The following is an 18,833-nucleotide window of genomic DNA, read 5'->3' as shown; positions in this document are numbered from 1 at the left end:
TGCCAAGGTCACATAATGAGTCAACATTATCAGAGCTAGAAATAAACCCAAGCTCTCTTAACTCTCAGCACTGACCTATCACATGGGAATGTTGAGAACAGTGATAGCCTGAACTGGAATACCAGAGATGCACACCTCTGAAAGCTTCATGCCAGAAATGCACATCCTTGAATCTACAGCCAGACCCTAACTTCACAAGCTAGGTCTATCTCCATTTGTGAAGCGTCATTAAATGACCTACTTAGCACTTCCAGGTTCAGAGATGAAAGGCAAAATTGATGTACAAAGCGGGTTTTAATTGCATTGCCTTCAAGTGGTTTCACCCATTTCTAGATGAGAGCCTAAGAATAATGGTGGGTGATTATATGGTTGGTGTTTATTTTTACTGTATGTTCTAAATGTAATGTGACGCACTTCACTACTAGATGGAGGTGCAGTTTAGGAACAGAGTATCAGACTAACATACCAGTGTCATGCTTCAGGGAAAAAAGTAAAAACTATTCAGTGCTATATCATGGTAATGTATTTCCTCATAAGTTGGTCAGCATCTGGATTTATGCCTTGAAGTCTGAGATTTAACAGCTCTTGAACTAGCACAGTTAGTGCAATTGCATGTGCTGCTCTTATTCATATTAATGTCTAATTCATTTTGAAACTTAAACTATTTGCCTAAATAACATCTGGTGGAAGTGAGTTCCACAGGTTAATTATACAGTACATTGAATGCAAAATGTATTTCCAGTCATCTGTTCACATTTGTTGCTATTTAATTTTATGGAGTCTATACTTTGCTCTTGTACCATGGGATTACTGAATGGAAAAGAATACAACTCTCCTTACAGTGTTTTTCAGGATGTCAGTGTCAGAGCACTGAAGATAGACTGAATCTGTGCTAGAAGATTTCAAACACCACTTTTCTTTTAACTTAGTTTTTTGTTTAATTGTTAAGCTATAGAACTGACTAAGCCATTTGGCAGCAAGCTGCTCTTCCTGCTGAAAATGCTGATGGAAGCACCCTGGGTGGTCCAATGGTGCATTTAGGTCAAGTCACCGTGGACTGCTGAGGGGGGAACATAACTTTAAAAATAAAATGCACAGTAGTTGAAGCTGAAACTAAATAACACAACAAATAATTGAGAAATCCACAGGGAAAAGAAAGTAGAACAGAACTGAATATAAACTGGAGCAAAGCGAATAGTGGATTTGTTTTGGCTTGTTGGCAGTTCTGTAAAGTTGGGAGGGAAAAATCATCTTGGACTGAACAAAAAATGTTGTTTCACTTAGACAATTTTTAATATTTAAAAAAAAAAATAATTAAAGGAAACAAACAAAATTGTTTCAAATGTAAACATTTCATTTTTGAAAATGTTGAAACAAAACACTGTGATATTTTTTGAATGTTTTGTTTCAGGTGAAAAACAAAAATGATGAAATATGTACATTTGTAAAATCTTGCAGTGTCTCAATCTTCATCTTTTGCTGGGGTGGGGATGAGCTTGGTTGAAAATTTTTGCCCAGTTCAAGTGTAGAACTTGTTTGTCCTAGAGAAACCAAAAATGTGACATGATTCATATAAATAGGTGTCTGGAAAAGCAGAAAAGGTTTTACCGCAAGGGATGCATGTTGGGAGCTAGAGCCTAAACTTGGGTAATAAGATCTTTTTTTTATATAGAGAGTCAACTGTACACTAACTTATCACCAAAACCAAGCATAGAGTGATGTAGAAAAACCAGGATAATAGAGAGACTTGTAAGTGCTGCTTAAGTGCAAATATGGGCTAGACTTTCCAGATCAGAGCTGCTTCTACTACTGTGGATGAAGGGAATTCCCTAAATGATTGCTAGTGAGAATGTATATATTTGCCAAATGTACAGTAGGAAGAATGACCTTGTGATAAAAGCACCGGACTAAGAGCAGGACACACAGGTTCAATTTTCAGCATGTCCATGGCCACTTTCTGTGATCTTGGGCTGGTCACTCAAAGTTTTTGTTAGCTATCTGTGAAACAGCAATAGGGAATTATCATCTTACAGCATTTTGTGAGGATAAAATCTATTAAAGTTCACAATGCTACAGTAATGAGGGACACAGATACATTTAATATAACTTCTTGTAATATGCTCAATAAGTATTTGAATACATGCACAATCACAAATGCATATATTTGAAACGTTTCTAAAGTTTTCTTTCATAGTTCTCCCAAATGCACCTAAAAATTGACCTTGAACAATCCTGTTACTACAGTCTCCGTTTTCTTCTGACTGGAGATAGCCAATTGTAATAAAATGTGGTGCTTTTTGTGACATGGACAAATTCTAAAGGGACAAGGCTGAGACAATCGAGCTCATCACTTGTGATGTGACAGGTATAAACATGCATTGTCACTGAAGGTGAAAGACTACTCACTACAGCCTTGAGCCACTGTGCCATCTTGTCCTCCAATACTGAGATTTTAAGATGCTATGTGAAGATAAACTGAAAGAATAAAATACTGGAGAATTTATTGTTACATATGGTTGGCAAAGAAAATAGAACTTTCTGACTACTTTAAATAGTCTTAAACCCACACACCCAACCGTGTTACTGATATACAGCAATCTACACAGATGATATGACTTTTATATGCAGAGATGTTGTTATTCCAGATATTTAAATGACCCATGCTATAACCGAATAGTTTTGTAATGCATAGCTTCCAAAAAGATTTTATATCCTGCAAATTGATAGGCAATTTGCATGACTTTTATGAGAGAATAATATCTCTAAAGCAGATGGGACGAAAGAGTAGTGGAGCCAGGTCAGGCTAGTGGGAGCCTGCCAGTGTTACATTGACACTAAATCTTCCTGTATCAGAAGAAACTAATTTAACGTCTACATTGGTTATAACTGACGTGAGGCCTGCCAAATATATTGGAAGGCTTTTCAGACACAATATACCAAGGGCTCAGACATCTCTTTATAGAGAGTGGGAGTAGCTCTTCTTACTCTAAAAGAAAAACTTTCTGATTGCAGAATTTAATACCCCCAGATGGGTTAATATTAGATTTATGACATCATGCATAACTTCTCTCACAACACATTTCAAACGTGTGAAAAGTGATTTTTTTTCATGTCTGTCACGTAACTGACTCCGTTAACTATCTGCAAAGCTGAATCTATATATCCTCTGATCTATATTAATTAAAGAGGAAGGACTAGGATAACCTCTCAATGTCATGCTTTTTTCCTCCCATACTGCCCCTGACAGTTGGAAATATTGTCCTGATTGACTACAATCCCTTCTCTTCATTTCCAACTCTACAGTAAAACCCAGTGATGATAAACCCCAAAAGAATAAAAATTGCACTACTTTAACTCTTATCATTCAGCATAACAGACTTGTCTGCATTGTATAATCTATCTGCTTTAAAATGGAAGCATCTTGGGCTACAGACCATGTCTCCCTTCTTTTGTTTTAGTGCTGTGAAGTCTGACAGTGGCTCAATGATGATGATATCACGGACACCTTTGACCCAGAGACCACACAATCTGGGTAGCAGAGAGACCATACACAAGATCTTCTCCTGTGGTAGGGACCTGTTGGCAAACAGATTTGGGGGTTGGCAGGACTGGAAGTATGAGCTAGGATCAAAAGAGAAGGAGGCAGCAGGGAGTGAGGAAAGTCTCAAAACTAGAGATGAACCTGAGATTTGAGGACAAGCTCCTGCTTCATTCTTCCCCAAAATTGGGAGTGTCTGAATGTTGGATTTTGTTTCAGGACAACTCTACTCTACATATATACATATTTTTGTAAAGTAATGCTATTCAACATCAGTTTTGGGCGGGTCAGGAGAATCCTGTCAAACTAACCTGATTCATATATATAATTTGAGGATGAGCTTTGTTGATAAGGTAATAGTGTAAGGAGTTTGACTTAGCACTGCACAATATTGTGACTAAAAGAACTAGAATGCTATAACACTAAACTAAAAACACTAGACCTATTATAAAATTAGCAAGGCACATGGATAATCCTGATAAAACTGACTAACTGATAGGTCTCAACATGTATGCCAAGATGCTTCAATGAGTGGGTGTTTCCAGTGGGTCCCTCAGGGGTTGTTTCTTGGCCCTACATTATTGAACACTTTTGTAAGTGACCTGGAAGAACACTTAAAATCATCACTGATAAAGTTTGAAGATGACCCAAAAACTGGGTGAGTGGTAAATAATGAAGAGGACTAGTCACTGATACAGAGCCATCTGGGTGCAGACAAACCATATGTTTTAATATGGCTAAATGTAAATATCTAGGAACAAAGAATATAGGCCATATTTACAGCGTGGGGAACTCTATCCAGAGAGGCAGTAACGCTGAAAAAGATTTGGGCATCATGGATATTCAACTGAACGTGAGCTCCCAGCTCTAACCAAAGGGCTAAAGCGATCCTGGGATGCATCTACAGAGGAATTTTGAGTAGGAGTAGTGAGGTTATTTTACCTCCATCAAGAAGGATGTCGGTTCATTGGAGAATGACTAAAGGATTAGAAAATATACCTTTATAGTGATAAACTAAATAGATTGAGCTCTTTCAGTCTAACAAACAGAAAGTTATGGGGAACAAATATTTTAATAATGGTCTCTTCACTGTACCAGAGAGAAGAATAATGAACCTAGTGGATGGAAGCTGAAGCTAGACAAACTCAGGCTGGAAACAAGGTGTGCATTTTAACACTCTAATCAACCATTGCGACAATTTGCCAACAATCATGGTGAATTCTCTATCACTGCAGTTCTGAAATCAAGATTAGATGATTTTCTAAAAAACATGGAGTAGGAATTATTTTAGGAAAGCTCTATGGCCTGTGGTATATAGGAGGTCATATTGAATTATCCGAATGCTCTCTTCTGGTCTCAGAATCTATTACTCTAATCTTATGTTGAACATGATACAGTTAGAAAAGCTTTAGCTAAGTACAAATGTTTATAAGGCCTTGTTCCAAACTGAACTTTCAGAGGTTCACTCACAGCTGGTGATGACATCCAACACCAAATAATTAGCTTTTTTAGAAGTGTTTGGTCCAGATTCTGCAGTACATCAAATTCACATTGGATTGCTTAGATGGTGCAAAGCGAACTTAAAGTGTCAAGAGAAATTGTATCTGAGAGTTCTTCTTGTGTAAGGGGAATATCTGCAGGTGCAAAGCAGTTTTGCTGCTTCCTATACCAGTTCTGCCACTCTTGCTCTGGAGCTCTTCTACCCAACATATGGCAGCGTCGCTGAGGTGGAAGTGGAGGGGGGGCGCAAGTGTCAATGATGGTGGCAGTGCAAGGCTTTGCATCGGCTGATCTTTTGCCAGTGGCTTAAGTTAAAGCTGTCCCACTACACCTTTAACTTGCATTAGAGATGGGTAGCTGGAATTGGGGACCTGCAATTGGTTCCAGGCAGTGCCCTCTCCCCTGCTCCACATGAGCCTGAGTTGTGCTTGGGCACAGTGGAGAATTCTGTTTGTGAATAAATAGAAGAATGCATTCACTTCACCTGCATTTGTCCTTTAGGATGAAATTTCAGTAAAGCCAACTGCAGATTACTACACTTAGGAAGGAATAATTAATTGCACAAATACAAAATTAGGAATGACTGCCTAGGAAAAAGTACTGCAGAAGAGGATCTGGGGGGTTGTAGTGGATCCCAAATTAAATATGAGTTGTCAATGTAATACTGCTGCAATCAAACATCATGCTGGACTGCATTAGCAGGAGTACTGTAAGCAAGACATGAGAAGAAATTCTTCCATTCTGCTCAGCACTGATAGGGCCTCAATGGGAGTACTGTGTCCAGTTTTGGGCACCACACTTTGGGAAAGATGTGAACAAAATGGACAAAGTGCAGAGGGGAGCAACAAAAATGAATAAAGGTCTAGAAAACATGTATTAGAGATTTATGAGAATTGGGTTTGTTTCTTCTGGAGCAGTGAAGACTGAGGGGGAACAAAAAGACTATCACAACCTTTTATATACTTGAACAAAGAGGAGAGTGGTGATTTGTTCTCCTTGTCCACTGAGGACAGAACAAGAAGTAATGGGCTTATATTGCAGCAAGGGAGATTCAGTTAGACATTAGGAAAAACTTCCTAACTGTAAGGGCAGTTAAGCATGGGAACAAATTACTTAGGGAGGTTGTGGAATCTCTGTCATTGGAGGCTTTTAAGAACAGGCTAGATAAGAACCTGCCAGGGATGGTATAGGTAACACTTAGTCCTGCCTCAGTGCAGGGGACTGATTAGATGATCTATTGAGGTCTCTTCCAGTTCTACATTGCTATGATTAAAAATATACATTTCAGAAACATCTATATCATAGACATGTACAATAAACAGTCCACTGAACAAAAGCTCCCAGTACAATGCTGCGGAGAGGGCAAATGCAATTCTCAGATGTATAAACAAGGGAATATCAAAAGGAGTTGGAAGGTGGTATTCACTCTGTACATGGCATTAGGGAGATTGTTTATGGCCTAGTGTGTGTCCAGTTTTGGTGTCCCCAGTTAAAAAAGGATGTTGAAAAATTGGAAAGTGTTTAGTAAAGATGTGTAAGAATGATTTGAAGTCTGGAAAATGTGGCTTGTAGTGAAAGGCTAAGGAAGCGCTATCTATTTAGTTTATCCAAGAGAAGGTTAAGAGATGACTTGATCATGATTTACAAGTATCTACATGAGGAAGAGATTGTTTTAATAGTAGACTGCTCTAAAACTTAGAAGAAGATGGTATAATATGATCCAATGGTTGGAAACTGAAGTTAGCCAAATTCAGTCTAAAAATAAGGAGAAACTTCTTAACAGAGGGCATTAACTATTGGAACAACTTACCTAAGGTTGTGGTGGATTCTCCATCACTTGAAGATGTTTAAATCCAAACTGGATATCCTTTTAAAACATGGGCTGTAGCTCAAATGGAAGTTATGGGCTTGATTCAGAATCTATGGTTTGTTATGGAGAAGTTCAGACTTGATTATCATAATGATCCCTTCTGGCCTAGATTAAATTTTCATAGCTTTACTCTCTGGTAAACCTGTTCCTAATGCATTAACTAACAGCGTACATTCACTGTGATCATTTTAAAGTGTAACGTGTAGAACTAGATTAAACCTGATGGGCACAGGCTTGTATTCAATGGTGGGGTGCTGCAGCATTGTGTAGAAGAGATTCCAGAAGGGAAAGTACTTCTGACTGCAAAATTTCCTCATTCCTTTATGCAGCACAAATCTCTTCTAGGCTGTGTTCCCTGCTACCCCAGGTGTGTCCAGTAATCTCCTCAGGCCAGTGGGAACTGGGACAGAGACATCACCACATTCTCCCTGCTTTCTTTGGGTTGATAGCATCCCAAGGAGCAGTAGAGAGAAAAGTACCAGGACTGCTGTGTGTGTTTTGTTGGGTAGGGTGGAGGAGGAGGGCAGAGAGAGGTTGTGGGAGAGTAGGGAGAAGACTCCTTGAATTCTCCCTCTCCCTATGCATGTGTGCTGGAGCCTGACAAATTTTTTTGGGGGGTCATATTCTGTTCTGTATTGTGACTTCTAACCAAATCAAGTGAGCTGCAGAAATACTACAGTGTTTCTATGAACTGGGCTCCTCCCTTGTAATATTTCTACTGTTACAAACCAGAATGAGAACCACAAATCAGGGAGCCAAGGAATACTCTAAAAAGGATTATGTGCTGCTTAATATTGATGATACAGAAATATTCCAGGGCAAACAACCTTTTAGGACCTAGCCATCCATACTTCACTTACATGGCCGTATCTTTCATTTTAAATGATTTTTCCATGCAGTCCGGTGGCTGTGCTGGCTGCATGATATTCATCAAGTATGCTGGAAACATGTATCTGTGAACCAAGTATTTAGAGGGAAAGGCTTTAGCTATGCTTCAGAGATCATTCCAAATAGGAAAGCAGGACCTCCTTTCTTTCACCTGGGAATAATATGGCTGCTATGGTCAGTCTTCATTTGCTCTTTCAGGGCCAAATCCTATAGTTCTTACTTTGGATTCCAGTAGATTTCCCTGTGAGTTTTGCCTCTGTACAGACTTGAGCACTGGTTAGGAGAGGAATTTGACAGTAACAATTAATATTAAGATACATGATATTATGTGGCTTTGCAAGCAGTGTAGTACTTGGTATTTATTTTTAAAGGTATTTAAGTATTTAAAGGAATAGTGCAGTATTTATAACATGGACAAAGGTATGACAAAGGTATGCACTGAACTAAGTAAACAAAGTAAAGGCGCAAATCCAGTTTATTTCCACTGAAGTCAGTGGAGCTATGTCAGTTTAAACCAGCAGAGGCTCTGGTCAAAGATGTTTTAAGAGATCCTTGATGTGGACTGATTTCCAAGAACAGCATTATCCTATACATACAAGGACTTTCTGAAGTTTACAGGTGCTTACTTTACTAAACCACATCGATGCATGGAGTTGCCCCATTGAGCAGCTGTACTTGTAATTATTTCATCTGAATAAAGCGGTGTTAGAAATATCTTTACCTCCATGCTCAAATATATAGGATTTTCTCAAGTGACATGATACCTTTCAAAAGTTACTCCTGAGGAAAATACATATTTGTAGTGCAGTTAAATATATTATTACACAAACACAAATGTTAGAAAGCTAGGGATTAAATATAGATCTTTACTTGTTCACTTTCAGCAAAAAGCAAAGAAAAGCATTTTTTCCTTTTCAGTAAACTCTTGGCAGAGGACAACAGGGAGTCTAAACAGCTTGGAAAACAGATTGACTTTTCTTTATCTATAATTTCTTATAATCAAGAATACCAGTCATGCATCTACAACTTGGATAATATAACCTCAGAGACTTTAATCTTCCTAGGCTAATTTGCATGGTAGGTCCTCATGGACTATAAAAAGCATGCAGCCTTTCATCTGTTATTCTTTTTGTTTAAAGCATATCCTGCTATTTCCCAAGAGGCCTACCATACATGAGATTAAGTCAGAAATGAAAGGGATCTATTGCTCTCCATTAGCTTTTAATGTTTTCTTACATAGTTGTGAGACCTTATTATCTTAGAAATCTCCGGTTAAGTGTTCATTCTCTTCTTCAAGCCTACAAAAACAATTAGTTGTTGACATTTCTCCTGTGCACTATATTGGTTCACAACAATCTTGAGGTCTGATGCTAACAATTTATTGGATGCATAAAGGGGACTATAGGTGATGACAGCAACCTAAAGGTTTCATTTAACCAGCACTGCAATCACTCACTCACTTAATTTTGTGAGTCAATGTGATTGCTTAGGTACCTTTAACTCATGAGTATAGTTTATTACTTTGAGACAAAGTTGTATACTTTTAAGATCCAAGAGGCTAGCTGAAATCATTACAGTACACTTTCGCCATCAGGGTGCACTAAAAGATGGCAGTCTGCAGAACTGAAAAAAAGTTCAAAATTCAAAACAAAATGAAACATACTCAAATAATTCTAGTCTATATTTTTGCCTTTCTATAAGAAGACCCTTGGGACGTTAACGGGAAAGACGCCTCCACAAGGACTTCCTCAGGGAAACAGTTCTGTCAGGAGTGGAGGAGGGCCACTGAACCCACTCCAACTACAAGAATCCAGGCCTTTTGTTAATTGATTAGACTGGGATCTGGTAGATTATTGTAATTTTCACGATCATCTAAGCTTGAATAAATGTTAACTAGACCATGTACAGTTAACATTTATCTATCATGCCATGTCATATCTTGGTGTTGGCATTTAGCAAGCAGAGATGAGTTTAGGTGGTAACGTTCAGATCCAAATTTCCAATTACTCCAATATTCAATGTGTTCAGCTCCAGGTTTTATTTGGCCCACTCTAAAATCCAAAACTGTAGCTAGGCTTGCATTGCAAACTCTCCCAAAATTCAGGGCTTAATTGGTTCAGGGTTTTTGTTTGAGCCCGTCTCTAACTTCAGAATATGGACACTCTCCATAATGTGTGCCTTGTACAAACGGTGCGCGCGCGTGTGTGTGTGTGAGTCACACCAAACTCACAATGGTGACAATGTAACCTTCTTGTTACATCTGCACACCCCTTTGACTTTTGGCCCATAGTCTGGTTTCTTCTTATGTGATTTCAAAAACAAACACTGTGAATTTTGAGAGAGCCAGTAAAGTTAGCAAGTTTGCTTTTTAAAATTTTTTAAAACAAAATCTTCAAGAAACCCACCATATTTCTTAATTTCTGGATTTGCATTCAATTTGATTCTAAGGACATGATCCAGAAATATGCAGGCAAAAGTCCTGTTAAAGTCAATTGTGCAGAAAGAAGAAGGGGATAAGTTGCACTGGAGAGAAGACAAAACTCCTCTCCATCCCCCTTCTCTATCTTCTGAGAGAGCACAGAAGGCTCATTCTGAAGGAAAAGGGAGCAAAGTGAGTTTATGCCATCCTTGTGTCTCCTGGATTCTGCCCGTGCCAGGGATCAGTCTGATGCATAAATTAGAGCAGACCCTTCCAGTCCAGCTCACCCAATATGCTGCTTCTGCCCTGGAATTTTCCTCTGGCCTATAACAGCCCCTGTGTACACCCAGAGTGGTGTACAAGGGCTGGAGTGAGGGCCAGAATTTATCATCTAAATTTGTCAGCCTGCCCTCGGGAGCAGAGATGTCCTTCTATCCCTAAAATAGCACAGGTTGCCTCTTAGCTAGTCTTGTTACTTTTATTTTTATTAACTCATGTCTGGCTTTAAAAGAAAGGTTTAAAAGAAACCTAGCTTTAAATTATATGGGAACTAATGTTTGAAAACTCATTTTGTGAAATTGCAAACTCTCCTCATGCCCCCTTAAATAGTTTGGCCAAACTTGTAATATATTAGAGATTTGCAATCACTAATTTATAGTGCTAATGGACAGCTCCATATCTAAATACCAAAATCTGTGCCAACTTAGTGAGTATGAGCAAGTGCATAATCAAAAAAAATTATGCAGCAGCCGTGTCGGTAAATATGCAACTGGTCACTGATGCATATAGATACATGGTAGTTGTATTTTTTTTTTTTTTTTATTAGGACGCAATCCTAAACTGAGTTGTGGCTTGACTTATTATGGGGAAGTAGTCAGCCTTCAAGCTGACCAACTCATGTCAATCAATATGCCCTCAAAGGTTCTATGGGAGTAGACTTGCACTCCAGCTTGCTGTGCACTAACCGTTTGTATAAACAAGCCCTCAACTTTCCCTCAGAAAGCAACAGTGTTCTAGTTCTAGTTATGGAAGGACAATATGGGAAGTTCTATGGACTACTATTAGATGGTCACAGAGTTGCCTCTTATTTACTTTGGGGAGTCTTCAGGTAGAGAACCCTGCTGTCTTTGGGAAAGAAGCATCCAAACCACACAGGTATCCAATTTTTGTATAGTAACTAAATTAAATAACTAAGGCTAAAATTGCATATAAACAAATCAGATTAAGACAGTGGCTTAATATCAATAAATTAATCTAATTTGGTTAATTGATTAAAACATAGTAAATAAACCAACATATCCTTATAAGGTCTGTGTAATAATTTCGGAGGTACCAGTCCTGTAATAAGGCATTAGCAATCTTTCATTGACAATCTATAAATTCCAGTCATTCAGCTGATTAAAGCGAAGGGCAAACCATTCCCTAATTTAAAGCTAATATTGAGACTTCTGCTCTCATGCCAATTAAAGTAGCTTTCCCAAATTATTGGTGATTTGACCAATCTCTTTTTTCCAATCTCTTCTTTCTCCCTCCCCAAAATATGGTTATAATGAAACATTCCAATACAGGTCAAGATGACAAAGCTTGTTACATTTAATATTCAAATGAGGAACTTTGGTGAAAATAACAATTTCTCAGGATTAAATATGTGTGGCCTTTTAGGCTATGTCTATACTACAGGCCTTACAACTGTACCACATAGCTGCTTTATGCTGAGAGGAGAGAGCTGTTTCACTGGTATAATTAAACCACCCCCCAAGTGGTGGTAGCTATGTCGGCGGCAGAGCATCTCCCGTTGATATAGTCTGTCCACACCTGCACTTTTGTCAGTGAAACTTATGTCAGTCGGGTGGTTTGTTTATTTATTTATTTTCCTACCCCTGACGGACCAAAGTGCTAGTCTAGACAAAGCCTTAGACAGCAAGGTTGTTTTAACCTAGGGTTATTTTGCTATTCTGTAGATGTAATTCTTAAATACATTTTTGTGGGATCTAACCACATGCAACTGTGCTTGCTTGTGCATGCATGCGTGTACACACATGCTCCCAACCAGCCATCTGCTGGAGTTAAAAGAAACAATACTGTGCACTAACCATTTGTATAAACAAGCCCTCAACTTGAATGTGAGGTAGCGGCATGCCTCTCTCAATAAACATCAGAAAATAAAACCAAAAATCTGTGCAGGATGGTTGTTGTGGCTCTTGTGGCTTGAATCAGCTTCAGGAAACTGGTACACTGTTAAAAAGATTAGCTGGTGGTCTTATTGGCTCCAGTGTTTAATGTCTGGCTATAGGTTACTTGTTTTTAGATGTTGAACCTTAGATATTGCATATATAGTACTCATAAAGGAATGTCAGGATTAGATTTACCTACACACATTCCTTAAAGGGACAGAAAGTCTGCTAAGAAGGTCAGAGGGGCCGACTGTGCTCTGAAAGGACACTGGAGGAATGGGGCATGTGCCAGGGGTGTATGTATATATGAGAGAGAGACTGCCTAAGGGCTTGTCTGTATGAACAATTAGACTGCAGCAAGATGGAATGTGAATATATCTTGATCTACTCCAACTTTCCATGTGCACACTGCTGATGCACATTAACAGTTCGTGAGTGTTTTAAGCACTCTAACGAAGTACTAATGCACATCAGCAGGGTGCATACAGACAATTAGGTTATGTCTATACTGGAAAAAAACAAACAAACATGGAAGTAAGTCTCAGAGCTTGGGTCATCTGACTCAGACTTGCACTATGGCACTAAAAAGAGCCCTGTAGAAATTTCCACTCCGGCTGGAGCCTGGACTCTGAGACCTACCCCTCGCTGGGTTTCAGAGGCCAGGCTCCGGCCCAAATGGAAGCTCCTACAATGCTCTTTCTTAAACCCCGTAGCGTAAGTCTGAGTCAGATGGCCGAGGCTCCTACTACTCACTGCTTCACATTTTTTCTCTTTTTAGTGTAGATTTACCCTTCGACTGCAGCAGACTAGTGTGGGGGTAGATTCACACCACTGATTGCTGTGGTCTATTTGTTCATGTAGACAAGCCTAAAGAATAAAGGTCCCTGGTCAGAGAACATAACATGAGATTGCTGGACTCCTGCCCCTCGGTAGCCAGCTGGCAGGTTGGAGGCAGTGCAGGACCTGTTGTCAAGCATGATGGCATTGCAAGTCCAGAGGCCAGCCAGTATACAGCCACCACTAGTGTAGGTAAACAAGCAAACCATCTTGGTCCTTTCATTCAGTTTTTGAAGATAGTGTCCTGGATAGTTCTTCTTCTCCTTCGGACCTGCTCTCAGGAGCTACGTGGTGAATCAGACTGGGGTCCTTGTGAGGCCACTAGCATCACCAAATGGGTTCTAATTAGGTTACCTTTATGCAAATAAAGAACCTCCCCCATTCCAAAAACCAAGGATCCAAAAATATACTCAGTTAGCTGGACCAGATGTATTTGAGATTTAGGAGGTTATGGGCCAGTCTGCAGGCATTATCTTAAGCGTCCTAAAATCCTGACTCAAAAATAACTTCAGTTCAAAACTAGTGAAAAACTGGAACTGAAATTGTGGGTAAGAAACTCATCAGACCTTTGTTCAGCCATGCCCAGAGAGTGACATTTTCTGTTTCACGGACAGCTGCTTATTAAAGGGAAGTTACATTTTAGTATTCACAGCTCAACTGTAAAAAGCATTTTGTTGAGGCACTGTGTCTGTGAGAGAGGTTAGATTCAATCTTGGTCAAAGCCAAGTCTTTTTTTCAGTTTGTATATGCAGGCCTAGCTGCCTCACAGCATCTTACTCACTTTTCAAATGTAGGCAAAATTCCAATGAGAAATGATAGCATGGCTCCAAGAAAGAAATGACCACATGTACCAGCACAAGGTGGAAGGGAAGCTTCTACATACAATCCTGCCAGTAAATGAGGCTGTCCCAGTTTTCTGCTGGGTTTTGCACAGAGATGTGTCCCCTCCGTTTCTGAGAGATCTGCATCTTGCAGTAGATTAGCATGGAAAACAAACTCCTGGAGGTCTGGAACATGTCCTCTCCTCTTGCATGTCACAGAGGATGAAGAATATTTTTCACTTTTGCCAGTCTCTGCAATTCTTCAAAAATTGAGACCTAGGGAGACTGATTTTACTAAATTAGACAGATACAGGCAGCACTATCTATGGAGAGTCAGAATGGTCAAGGGCTTAGGGAATTGACCTGGGAGTCAGGAAAGCCAGGTTTTATTCCTGGGTCTGCCAGTTACTTTGTGAGCTTGAGTAAGTCACTTCCCCACTCTGCCTCCACTTCCCTTCCCAGCTCTGGTTGCTTATTCAGGTAAACCCTGTGGTCTGAAGCCTTAGAGAGAAGGGAGCTCACTACTGTCATCTGTTGGTGAAACAGGAGAAGACAGCCCAGAGCTGCTTGCAGGAGAGCAGATTGAATGGGCCAGGCATTATTTACACTTCGGTTTTGTGATAGTTTGGGGATTTTGGTTTAAAATTTAGTTAAATTTTTAGCTTGGAGACAATGCAGTGTACCTTGTTGGGGAAATACAAACTCAAGATATCAACACTGAGTGTGCCTGTGGTCAACCTGACAGACTGCTGTTAGGTTCAGTTGGGTAAGAGAGCCTGGCCAAACCTAAAGGAGGGGAGAGGTGGGGGTGTCTTTCTCCTGAGAACACTAATCTCGACTTAAGGACTGAGCTGAGACTCCTGAACAGTGGATGGTGTAGAACTGTGGCAGCTTCAAGCTAGTAGGGAGCAGCGGGGTGGCAACAGAGGCTGCAGCAGTGGCAAATGATTCAAGACAATGGGTCAGCACAGAGTGGCGGCAGCAACAGCAGCTTTTCCAGTGTGAGGGGGATGGCTCAGGAGCAGCACTACCACCTTCACAGGGATGGGCAGAGCTAGGAAGTTTGGCTGGGAACCACAAAGAGCAACTGCCTACCCAAGGGAGTGGGGTGTGGGCCTCCCTACCCAGCAATTAAAGCTGAAATCATTCCAGCTGGGTGGGTAGGTAGAGCCCAGGTGGCTCTGACCTGCTAGAATTCTTGGACAGTGAACTGAGGATGTGGAGGAGAGAAGTGGCCAGACCTCATCAGTCACTCACAATGGCCAAAGGAGGACTGAGGCTGTTGGGACTAATGTTAAGACACCTTGGGGATAGAGAGTCTTGCATCACAATTGCTGGTCTTCCCAATTCATTATCTTCTTTCTCTTTCCCCCCCCACTCAACTTCTCTCTCTGCTAACCTCTTGACTCGGTGCTTGTGATTGGAGAAGCACTGCCTATTGGGGTGCCCAGAATGGTGTATGTAGGTTCCCAAGTTTCTGGGTGCAGGCTCGAGCCAGTGTTAAGTCTTTAAGGAAACCCCTAAAAACCTGTTTTGTTCCATCAAACCCAGGCAGAAGGGTTACATTTGTATTAGGGTCACAGACACTAGGTGCTAACATAACTGCCTCACAATGCAAGAGGGCAAGGGGCTCACTGGTACCTGGAGTGAGTTTCAGTTGACCTGACCAGTTCACCATGCTCCCGTTCATTAATGTCATAAATGGTATCTGATATGTGTCATGTAAGGTATCATTGGAAAACTAATAACACACTGAACATTAATATTCTTTTGTGATGTATCTGTTGTAAATGTCTAAAAGACCATACAGATATGAAGGACGTGTGAAACTAAAATATATTTACCAGGCAAGTCTGGAAGTGGGTGAACAGGTTTCTCTGAGACAAAGGATAGGTTGATGCTTACAGCCAAGTGTCCTCAGTCTATGAACAACCACATGTCAAGTGGTGATTCACTTACATTTTAGCAAACACCAGTGGGGGAAGAAACAGCATAGAATTTCCTTCACTAGCAGATGCCACATCTCCTTGCTCACAACTCTAAAGAATATTACTTTTGGGGAGTAACCTTCAGAAGAATCCTTTTCAAAGGTTCTCTGGACTATAAAAGAGAGGGGCAGAGAACCCCAAGTGGCCTTTCACCTAAGAAAACAAAAGAAAACTGAACTTTGGACATTGTGGGACATCCTGATCATAGAGGGTTCGCCAGCCATCTTGCTGGAAGGTGGTGTGATAAAAATCCTACGTTGAACCAAGGCTGTAGTTTTTCATTTTTATTTGCTTGTAATCATTTCTTACTCTAGCCTTTCTGCTTGAACTCATTTAAAACTTATCACTTTTTGTTAATAATCTAGTTTTGTTTTAAGTGGAAACCAACCCAATGCTGTTTGAATTGATGTGATTGTTAATGCCAGTTAAAGTGATAAGCTGTGCATTTTGTGTCTGTAGAGGAGCAAACAAACCTTATTATTCCTCTGAATGGTCCAGGAAAGGACTGGATGCTGCAGAGCTGGGAAAATCTGGAACTGTGGGGTGTGGGGTCATCATTCCAATGTAACTAAGGCAGGTGGACGCCAGAGTGTGGCTGAGCTGTAACGAGGAGGCTACTGGAGTAAGACCTGCTGGTCTAGGCAGTTTATCACACATACACTTATTGCACGCTTGTATGCTAGCTAAGAGAGTCCAGACAAAGAAACTACTGCAGGAAAGCACTTTAAGTCATTCAGGGTTACAGAGTAAGTGATGACACAACCCCTCACTGATCTGGGTTGCACCCCAGAATATGTGTCCCACTGTCTCTTTTCTTTCAGAATGTAAGCTTTTCAGGCTGGGGATAGTCTCATGTGTTTGTACAGTGCTCAGCACAATTGAGCCTCTAATCTTTGCTGAGGCATCTAGGAGGTATTGTAGTAGTAGTAAAAATACAGAACTATTGCAATCGATTAGTACTTATTGCCTTTGTAGGAGCTTTCCTCGTGTGAATGTGCTGCGTACACTTTAGTGTACTACTGCAGAAGATCCCACGAATCTGAGTTGAATTGCTGTAAATATATTCCTTCTACACGGTAGAGCTTCTTGAGGCTACTCAATATCTGGTGTTCAATGAAAATATGCTTCTCTGCTGGTTAACATTAGAACACTGTTGGACATTACCATAAATTTTCACTGAACGTCTAAAGAAGAAACACTTATTTTCTTGAGCAACAAGGAAACATTTCTCTTTAAGCGATGAATAGCACACTACAACATTTTTTTTTAGTTACTTAGTGAACCCATTTATAGGTATTTATTCTTGGTGTGCCCTTAATTCCAACCTTTGTTGTAGCTGGCTATAAAAAGCTAACAATGTTTGCCTGAACACCCTACTTATTAGCAAGTGTTGATGTGGTAGGAAAAGTGTTTTGCTGAGTAAGTCAGGTTCGTTAATCTTACCTGGACGCAAGAAAAGCAGGAGTGGCTTTGGAAGCGGGAATGAGGCTACGGCTACACTGACGGTGGTGAATTTGCCGCCGTCAGATTGATTTCTCTGCATCGATTGAGCGGTCAGTGAAGACCTGCTCAGTCAATCCAGAAATCGACGTACTAAGACCAGCCACACAAGTAGCGTAGCGCTGCGTCGACGGGAACGCTGTTCCCGTCAGCACAGTGTAGTGAAGACGGAGCGCAGAAGAGAAGCTCAGCAGTCGACGGGAGTTACGCAAGTTTTTTGCGTACTTTGCGTAACTCCCGTCAACTGCTGCCGAATCTCGCAGGTAAGTGTAAACAGGGTCTCAGAGTTTTACTCTAAACAGCAGAAAAGACAGAATCCTAAGCACAGTAGCCACTGCAGACAAACTTGGATGAATGTTTGAGCTGATCTGTTACATTAAGTTGTTTTGTTAGTAGATAAAACAAAACACAGGAAAGGGTATAGGGAGGAGAGTTTGGACTTCAACGGTATTTTGTAGAATAGGTTGAGAAAAGTCATACGGAGCCTGGAATCAGACAGTATTTCAAAATTTGAGAGAAGTTTAGTCTCCTTTTTCTATTTTTTCTTGGCCACCTTTCACTTAGAGCTCATATGTATATCTTAATTATATTAATCAAACTCTATTTTTATATGATCACTCAAATTAATCCATGCCCACCATTTAAAAAAAAATTCACTTAGAATCCCGTTTCCTGCTTTGTTCCTTTGCAACATAACACTAGTTTGATCACTATACCTCCATCTTGATGAAAAATCGTTTTAGTTCTAGGCCTTATTTTGTTGTGTATATCACTAACCAGCTCTAGCATTTGCCACATCACTTCTGTGGACTAGATGGGCTAAGTCTTGCCTGCCCAGCAAGGCCAATATTTGATGCTTCAGAGAAAGTTCATGGACATCTGATAAGCACTTTGCTCAATGTGCAGTGCTGTAAATATAGAGGAACTGAGTTCTCCTCTGCTCTCTGTAGCAATCAACTTGTACTGTGAAATATGAATTTACTTGCCCTTATGTGGTGGGGTGTACATAGATCAGAATAACTGAGGCATGAAAAGTTAGAAACTTTAAAAAAGGAAGATAGGAGATGGCCACTATGACTTGCCAGTTATTAACAAGTCGCCATGTAGACTGTTAGGACAGTGCAATGAAGAAGACACAGTGGTAAATTGGTGAGGGCCCCCAAAAGAACAAATCCTTTCTCAGAAGAAGTCCTGGAAAAATTGGTATGTTTCTCTAGAAGAACCATAAGTTTAGTTTGTGGCTTAGGCTGGAGAAAGTCCCTACTGTGTCTTAATTGTTGCTAGGAGGAACTTGGCTG

General features: G+C 40.3%; 1 long non-coding RNA gene across 1 annotated transcript in view; it reads left to right on the top strand.

Moving 5' to 3' along the window:
- The window catches only part of LOC137146238 (uncharacterized), a 64,888-nt gene that overhangs the window by 13,205 nt on the left and 32,850 nt on the right, over positions 1 to 18,833 (top strand). The gene's annotated exons all lie outside the window — the stretch shown is intronic.

This window comes from Emydura macquarii, unplaced genomic scaffold (genome assembly GCF_026122565.2).
Source record: "Emydura macquarii macquarii isolate MOO-44397 ecotype Brisbane River unplaced genomic scaffold, CSIRO-AGI_Emac_v2 contig_431, whole genome shotgun sequence".
In the NCBI taxonomy this organism is placed as follows: Eukaryota; Metazoa; Chordata; order Testudines; family Chelidae; genus Emydura; species Emydura macquarii.
This window is presented reverse-complemented; position numbering and strand designations above follow the sequence as displayed.